Here is a 9482-nt window from a genome sequence, read left to right as displayed (position 1 = left end):
GAAGAATCTGATGATGACTATAAAGAAGAAGAAGTTGCCATGATTTCCAGGCATGTGATAGAAGCCATGAGACGATCAAGAAATAATAGAAAAGGAAGCCTAAACTTTAGAAAAGGAAAGGCCTCCTTTGGGCAAAATGATCAAAGAATGATGGGAAGTGTTATGAGTGTGGAAAATATGGGCATATAGCTTCCGAATGTCCTGAAACAAGAAAGAAGCCAACTAGAGGTTATCAAAAACAAAGAGCCTTCAGTAGTTGGAGTGAAGATGAAATTTCAGATGAAGAATCGAAGAAGTTGAAAATGTGTGTTTCATGGCTCTCGAAGAAAGCGATGGGTAAGTTCTCATCCCTGCTCTAAATGTGAAGAAACTCAGGAATTATTAGATCAAACTCTTGTAGACCTAAATGATGTCTTTGATGAATATAGGAAATTGAAAAGAGAGAAAAGGGAGTGGGAGTCAAAATTAGAAATCTGCGAAAAAGGAAAAAATTATTTTCAAAATGAAGTTTACAATTTACAATCAAAACTAGATATTTTACTGAAATCTTCCAGTCACAGCTATACCAAGTCAAACCAGTTAACTGATGAAAATAAGTCTACTGGGAAAAGGGTCTTACCAATGACTGATAATCTTAAAGGAAAAACAACTGCTGGTTTAAAAACTGATAAGTCAACTAGAACCTCTAAGTCGACTAGAAGAAAGCCTGGAGTACATAGGTCAATCAATCCGTGTAAAGAAGAAGGAAAATCCTTTCAAACATGCTTGTTGTGGAAAACTTGGCCATAATTATCATAACTGTAGATTTCATTTTTCAAATGCACCTGGATGGGTATGGAAACCCAAGAAAATTAATTGCGTTGAAACTAACCATCAAGGACCCAAGAACCCTTGGGTACCTAAACAAGAGTAAAAATTCTGTCTTGCAGGAACACCACAAGAAAAAGAAAAAAGGAAAATGGTATCTAGATAGTGCGTGTTCAAGACATATGACAGGCGACAAAAGTCTATTCAAATCAGTCGCTGACTTTAATGGAGGATTAGTAACTTTTGGAGACAACTCAACTGGAACCTTAATCGGTATTGGTATTATCACTTTTGATAACTCTTGTGATATTTCTAATGTTTGGTTGGTAAAGGGGCTTAAGTACAATCTTTTAAGTGTAAGTCAGCTATGTGATTCTGATCTTGAGGTAAGGTTTAGTAAAACAGGCTGTGTCATAGAGGACTTCTCTGGGATAAAAATTCTTCCTGGAAGCAGAAACAAAAATATGTATACTCTGGACTCTGTCAAAAATCCTACAGGTCATATATGTCTGGCTTCAATGGGAGAAGATCCGTGGATGTGGCACAAGAAGCTTAGTCATGCAAGTATGCGCCTAATTGAGAAACTGGCAAGACATGATCTTGTAATAGGATTGCCAAAATTCAATTACACCAAAGATCATATGTGCGATTCGTGTCAAAAAGGTAAACAAACTAGAAACTCCTTCAACTCTAAAGATATTGTGTCTACATCTAAACCTTTGCGGTGCTTCATATGGATCTTGTTGGTCCTACTAGAACTGCTAGCATTGGAGGAAAAAGGTATGCATTTGTTATAATAGATGACTTTTCTTGTTTCACTTGGGTGATATTTCTTACTCATAAAGATGATACTCTAAAGAATTTTAAGTTCTTGTGTGAGAAAGTTCAGCGTGAGAAAGGGTATTATATCACTTCCATTCGAAGTGATCATGGAGGAGAATTTGAAAACAAGGCTTTTGAAGAATTCTGCAATGACCAAGGGTGCACACATAATTTCTCCTCACCTCGATCTCATGACAAAATAGTGTGGTTGAACGGAAGAGCAGAACCCCGGGATATGGCAAGAACCATGATCGTAGAAACAAACTTACCACATCACTTTTGGGTCAAACGGTAAGTACGACGTGTCATATTCTAAACCGATGTCTAATTAGACCAATTCTCAAGAAAACTCTATATGAGCTCTGGACTGGTAAGAAACCAAATGTTAGTTACTTTCATCCTTTTGGATGTAAGTGTTTCGTTCACAATAATGGAAAGGAAAACCTTGGTAAGTTTGATCCTCGCAGTGATGAAGGTATATTTCTTGGTTATTCACCCACTAGTAGATCCTATAGAATTTATAATAAACGTACTTTATCTATTGAAGAGTCTATTCATGTCGTATTTGATGATACTAATCACATGGCCGAGATAAGAAAAATTACAGATGAAGAAGACAAATCAAATATCTCTTTGCGGTGGCTACGGGACCCGCCGAAGAAAAGGCATCTATGAGTCGACTTCGAAACACCTCGATTGTCGATGTTACTATTGGAACAATCCCAAACGAATGGAGAAGCGAAACGACTATCCAAAGAAATTCATTATTGGAGACATCAGTGAAGGGATGAAAACTAGAGCATCAAGTAAGAATAATGTAAATCTGGCTCTTATCTCTCAGTATGAACCAAAGAAAATTGGTGACGCCTTAAAAGATGAATATTGGGTAAAAGCTATGAAAGAGGAACTTGATCAGTTTGAAAAGAACAAGGTATGGAGTCTAGTTCCCAAACTTGAAAATGCATCAATCGTGGGCACAAAGTGGGTATACCGGAACAAGTTAAACGAGGTCGGAAAAGTAGTTAGAAACAAAGCCTGACTCGTTGCTCAAGGGTACTCACAACAGGAAGGAGTTGACTATGATGAAACCTTTGCTCCCGTTGCCAGGTTAGAATCCATTAGAATTTTGCTTGCATATGCCTCTTTTAAGAAATTCAAACTTTTTCAATGGATGTCAAAAGTGCTTTTCTAAATGGGTTCATTGAAGAAGAAGTATATGTCAAACAACCACCAGGTTTTGAAAATCCAAAATTTCCCTATCACATTTTTAAATTAACTAAGGCTTTATATGGTCTTAAACAAGCTCCAAGGGCATGGTATGATCGTTTGAGCTCCTTCTTGGTAAGTCACGGCTTTCTCAGAGGAAAGATCGATACGACCCTTTTTATTAAAAGATCCTCCTCGGGCAATCTTATTATACAAATTTATGTTGATGATATTATTTTTGGAAGCTCTAACCCCTCTATGTGCAAGGAATTCTCTGATTTTATGCAAAGCGAGTTCGAAATGAGTATGATGGGAGAATTAAAATTCTTTTTGGGCCTACAAATTCATCAAACTGACAGTGGAATATTTATCTACCAAGCAAAGTATGCCAAGAAACTCGTTCAAAAATTTGAAATGTCGGACTCAAAAGCTATGGAAACTCCAATGAGTCCCACTTGTACTCTTGATAAGGATGAGGCAGGAAAACCTGTTGATGAAACTAAGTATCGCGGTATAATTGGCTCGTTGCTTTACCTAGCACCGGTCGACCGGATATCATGTTTAGTGTGTGCGGAGTGCGTTAGATTCCCGAAGGCTGCTCCAAAGGAATCTCATCTACGCTAACATCCAAGCGTATCATTAGATACCTTCATGGCACAACTAATTATGGTTTATGGTATCCTAACACAAATGATTTTACACTTAAAGGTTTTTCGGATGCGACTTTGCGGGTGATAAGGATGATAGAAAAAGTACCGGTGGTACTTGCCGAACTTCTAGGAAAATCCCTTATTTCTGGAATAGCAAAAAACGAGGATCGTCTCTCTCTACATCGAATTTGAATATATTGTTGGTCAATGCGCTACACTAATTTGGATGTCTTATCGACTAAGCGATTATGACTTGTTTTTCAAACCTATCAAAATTTTGTGATAATTCAAGTGCTATCGTCCGTCCAAAATTCATGCATCATTCTAGGGCCAAGCATATAGATATTAAGCATCATTTTATCAGAAATCATGTTGCTCAGGGAGATTTTGAAATAACTTTTGTTAACACTGAAAACCAGCTTGTTGATATTTTTACTAAGCCTCTTCTTGAAGAACGTTTTTGCATGCTAAGAAGATCCTTGGGGATTATTGATAAATCTGTCTAATTTTTTTGCCATAATTTTCGGCTAATAGATTCTTTGCCATAAATTGCATGTCCATCCCAATCATACCCGTCCCATCTTCCCATAACCATCCCATTTTCCTATAATTACCTTGCCTTTTTACCTTCCCCATAAAACCCTCTTTTTCATTCGTCTTCCCATCAACCCCTTTTCATCTTCTTCTCCATCTCTCTGTCCACCCTTCCCTCTGTACTCTCGTCTCTCCCATGGCTAAAACTGCGAAAACCCCTCTTCTCTCCACACGCCAAAGCTCTAGACTCAAGGACATCGATAAGAGTCTCTCTCCTGCCCCTCATGACTCCATAACCTCCGGTGACTCCTCTTCCTCTGACACCTCCGACTCTATTCCCATTTGTAATCTTGGGAAACGTGCCTTTACTGAGGCTGCGTGCTCCACCTCCTCCAAGAAACCCAAAACCATTACTGATAAATCCCTTGATCTTCGCAAAAAATTTTGGGATGACCACCATCAAGCACTCTTCTCGTCTCTTGAAGATAAGACCATCGTCTCTCCGGGTCGGATTATTGATCTTGACCATATACTCTCTGTGTTGTAAGGTAAAGCAGTTATTTTTCTATCAAGGTTGGGAAATTTTTTTCAAAACCCCTCCTCATGTGTATGAAACCCCTGTTCGTATGTTTTATGCAAATCTTCGGTCCTCTAAGGCCAATGAACTCGAAACCATGGTCCTTGGTACCCACATTGTGCTAAATTGCTCTGTCCTTGATTCTATTCTTGGTTGCACCTGCTCTGGTTTTTCCGAACTTCCGAAAAATTCGGCTTTTGAATCTCTTGAAGTGTCTTTTGATGATGTTAAGAAAACCCTTTCAAATTCCTGCGGTTCGCTCAATTGGTCCATCCAACATCTCTTTTGAGGCTCGTGTGCTAGCCCATATGGTTGCTACTAGTGTTGTACCTTGTGCTGGGTCCTACTCTACTATCTCCCAACGTGATGCTATTTTTGCCTTTTGCCTTCTCTCCAAAAAGAAAATCAATTTGTCCTCTGTCATTATCAACTACATGATTAAGTGTACTTTGACCATAGCAACCTTCCTTATGGTATGCTCATCTCTCGCATACTTGAAGTCCACAAAATTGATTTAGTCGACTATCCCATTACTCTGGTCAAGCAATGTTACAACTCTAGGGCGTTTGGTAGCATGGGGTATGTGTTGAGCAATGATTCTTGGGTGCTCAAAGACGTTCATGAGGCATCTCAGCCTGGTCCTTCCAAGGCGAAAAAATCAGACCCCTCTGTCGTCTTTTCCGAATGCTATGCAGACCTTCTCGCCAAACTTTCCTCCATGGATGACAAAATTGAGTTCATCAAAGACTTAATGGCATCCACATTGTTTCAAGTCGAGAAGATTCGTGATACGACTAAGGAAACGGGTGTTGATGTCTCTAAGTTGCGGCTCAAACTGGATGTTATTATCAAGGAGGCGGTCAAACTGTCGGTCAAGCTTCAAGCCAGTGTTACCGCATGTACACGAACGTCTTACTACCCGTTGGATCGAAATGAAGGATGCTATTGTAAACACATTAGCCTATTTCCTTCGTCGTCCATTCTTCCGCCGCTAAGAGTAGTTTCTATTTGGTTGTTTTTTTTGGTCTGTTTAAATAATGTTTTTGTGGGACTTATGTTTGGATGCATTTTTTTAATCTTCCTATACTGTTTGGTTTAGCATCTTATCCATATTATATATGTTTGTTGTTTCTTTGCTGTTGTTTTTGAGTGATGCCAAAGGGGGAGAAATAGACAGTCAACTGTTTAGGGGGAGCTTGCAAAGACTAGTCGACTAGTCAGGGGTAGTCTCCACCTATTCAGGGGGAGCATCCGTCACAGGGAAGTTGACTACATATTGTTAAAAATTGTCATCCTCAAAAAGGGGGAGATTATTAGTGTCAAGTTTTTATGATGACAATTTTACTTGTGCAGGTATAATAATTGAATTGCACAAGGAATAATATAAGCCCGTAAGACAGCCCCAACAAGATGGGAGCCCACAACACAGCTCCAACGAGCTGGGCTCACTCAAGAGAAGCCCTAACAACGATGATGGCTCACAGCTGCACCAAATCATTCAAGAAAGGAAAAGATACTTTCAGCATTAAAGATAACGGCTCACAGCTGCACCAAATCATTCAAGAAAGGAAAAGATATTTTCAGCATTATATTTCAAAGCAGTACACAATCACTCCAACGAAGGAAGGATATCTCAACGCGAAGGAAAATTTGTGATTGATAGTCTTTGCTCAAATATGAGGAAAACGCAATTCCGGCCTTATTCTTGGAAATAGGATCATTAATTCCGTTTCCAAGGATCAAATCCTGGGTTGATCTCTACGTGAAAAGCCCAAAACATCTATAAAAGGGCTGCCTCACACACCAATGCGTTATGCTTAGTCTCATTCTCCTAGTACTCTACTTTACTTTTCATAAGCATTGTATGTCTGAGTGATTTATAGTGTAAGGAAAAAAGAAAGGAGAGTTATAATACAGTTTGTGAGGCTTTGTATCAAAAAGATTAAGAGCGATTGAGTGTAGACGTAGGAGCTCCATTCAAACCTCGATTGTACCAAACCTTTAACTAAAAGCTGCAGAGATCACCCTTGCAAACTCCAAGGGGCCCCGGACTAGGATTCACATTGAATGCGAACCAAAGTATAAAACTCCTGGTGTCATTTACCTTCGTTTTGCGTTTAGTGTTCTCGACGCAAACGATCGACTACGGTCTAACCTAGTCGACTACCGAACGAAAAAAAAATTTACAATTCACCCCCCCTCTTGCACTTTCAGGTACAGGGCGGACAATTTTAAAGCGGACTCCCCATTCATTAGATAGAGAAGATCACCAAGATTTCGCGATCCGCTGCCGAATTTATTCCAATTCCAAGAGCTCGGATCTAATCGATATTGATATACCGATTCGATCCGAGCTCTCTTATTAAGAATGCTCATTAAATGAGCATTCTCAAGATTATGCCTTGAAGAGGACTCGAACCTCCACGCTCTTTAGCACGAGATTTTGAGTCTCGCGTGTCTACCATTTCACCACCAAGGCATCTTGAAAGTGAATTGTATTCCATGAATATGATATCTATCTAGTGTGATGTATGGAATATATGACAAAGGTGGATCTATTGATCGGTCATGTCATATAGGCCCGAGTTGGACATCCAATTGCTTCGATTTGAATTATCCGGAGGATACGCAATGCCCGATATATATAAAAAAAATAGACAATCAAATCTATTTCTCGATTCACTCAAAGAGGTGAATAGAATCTCAATAGAGATACGTAAAAAGCGAGGTCCGATTACGCGTATTCCTAATCCTAAATAGAATGTAACGATGTAGGGATCCATATGTAAACATAGTATCTATTTAGATAGGCCGAATGACCCTTTCTCTAATGAGAATGTATATAACCCTATTCGGCACGGTCCGGTATGGAATGAACTTATAATCATGGAATCGACTCGATCATTAGATTATAAGTTCATAACCCTAGCCCATTCCCATTTTGGGCGGAACAGATCTACTAATTCTTTGATTCCAGTTAGTAAGAGGGATACACCTACTTGTTCAACACTATACTTCGATTCTGCCCTTCTAAAAGGAACATCGTCTCTAACAATTCCATTGCCGTCTACCAAAATGACCGGAAATGTTTCAAAAAAGGTAGGCATACGACGTACAAAAAGTTCACACCCTTCTTTATCTCTAAAGATAGGGTGTCCTAATCATCCAACCGTTATTCCATTCCCGTTATCCATTGAACCTGCTCTGAATAATCCTCCTTTTGCCGGATTATTGCCGATGTAATCATAAAAAGCTAATTTTTTAGGAATTTTAGACCAGGCATCTGAGAAACTTTGATTTTCTACTAGCCCAGCACTAACTCTTCGATATATTTCTTGCTGGAAGTACCCCTGATCCCATTGATAATAAGTGGGCCCAAATAATTCAATTGGGGTAGTTGTCGAACCATAACACATAGTTCCGGCAACAACAAAAGCTGCAAAAAGACAGCTGCAATACTACTGGAAATGACGGTTTGAATATTTCCCATACGCTTTGTATAGACGTTGTGGCGGACGGACGCTAAGATGGAATAGGCCTGCTAATATGCCCAATGTTCCTGCTGCAATATGATGAGAGGCTATTCCTCCTGGAACAAAAGGATCAAAACCTTCCACGCCCCACGCTGGATTTACAGGTTGTACTTTTCCCATTAGTCCATAAGGATCGGACACTCATATTCCGGGACCATACAAGCCTGTTACATGAAATGCACCAAAACCAAAGCAAGCCACCCCTGAGAGAAATAAATTAATTCCAAAGATCTTTGGCAAATCCAAAGAGGGTTTTCCTGTACGTTCATCAAAAAATATTTCCAGATCCCAATAAACCCAATGCCAGATAGCTGCCAAAAAGCATAAGCCAGAAAACACAATATGTGCTCTAGCTACACCTTCGTAACTCCAAATACCCGGATTCGTTACAGTCCCCCCCTGAGATACTCCAACCGCCCCATGAATTGGTTATTCCTAAACGAGTCATGAAGGGTATAACGAACATACCCTGTCTCCACATTGGATCAAGAATAGGATCAGAAGGATCAAAAATTGCTAATTCATACAGAGCCATCGAACCCGCCCAACCAGTAACCAGAGCTGTATGCATTATATGAACAGAAAGCAACCGACCGAGATCATTCAACACGACGGTATGAACACGATACCAAGGAAAACCTATGGAAATACCCCTTATATCAAAGATAAATGGACACTACGTAACTTTATTGCATTGGAAAAGACTATAATATGACTATCCTATGGACCACTCTTGTTCAGTCGATTATTTCGGAACAAGGGTGTTCTATTCTGTTGGTAATAATGGAACAATTTTGTTCGTAGGAACAAAGAGAAGCAGATTTATTCTATACTCGATAAGTACCAATACGCAATGGGGGAGTTGATCCCATTTTCTATGAGCGAATGAGTCCATATTTATTTATCATTAGAAAGACCTATTCGTAATAATTTGAGTTTATTCATTATGTCTTTCTTTATGAATTTTGAGAATCTATAGATAAAATAAATACAATAAAAACCAATATGAATATTATAAAGACAATAAAAAAAAATTGTTACGTTTCCACCTCAAATGAAATATAGTATTTAGTTCTTTCTTTTCATTTAATGAAGAAAGGAAGGATGAATATTATCTCTTTGATTAATATGTGTGCAATAAACTAATGGAAAAATGATCTGATTGATCGAGAAGATCCTTTCGAGTTGGCTAGAATCCGTTACTTGAACGAAACTAGATCTTGTGGTGATATTTGATTATACATTTTGTACCTTGCTAAGTCTTTAAGACCATGTATCTTTCTTGGGAAGGTCAAGGAAGTTGGTGACCGATGACGGGGAGCCGGCGGCGAAGCCCGGTGAACGGCGGCCGTA

General features: G+C 39.1%; 1 non-coding gene and 1 pseudogene across 1 annotated transcript; both read right to left on the bottom strand.

Annotated features, from left to right (window-relative positions):
- Positions 1-6994: 6994 nt before the first annotated feature.
- TRNAL-CAA (transfer RNA leucine (anticodon CAA)) lies at positions 6995-7075 on the bottom strand. The gene has a single exon. It is a non-coding gene; the product is annotated as a tRNA-Leu (tRNA).
- Positions 7076-7505: 430 nt separating this feature from the next.
- LOC132053728 (photosystem II CP47 reaction center protein-like) lies at positions 7506-8715 on the bottom strand (annotated as a pseudogene).
- Positions 8716-9482: the final 767 nt, after the last annotated feature.

The sequence above is a fragment of the Lycium ferocissimum genome, chromosome 4 (genome assembly GCF_029784015.1).
Source record: "Lycium ferocissimum isolate CSIRO_LF1 chromosome 4, AGI_CSIRO_Lferr_CH_V1, whole genome shotgun sequence".
Taxonomy (NCBI): domain Eukaryota; kingdom Viridiplantae; phylum Streptophyta; class Magnoliopsida; order Solanales; family Solanaceae; genus Lycium; species Lycium ferocissimum.
This window is presented reverse-complemented; position numbering and strand designations above follow the sequence as displayed.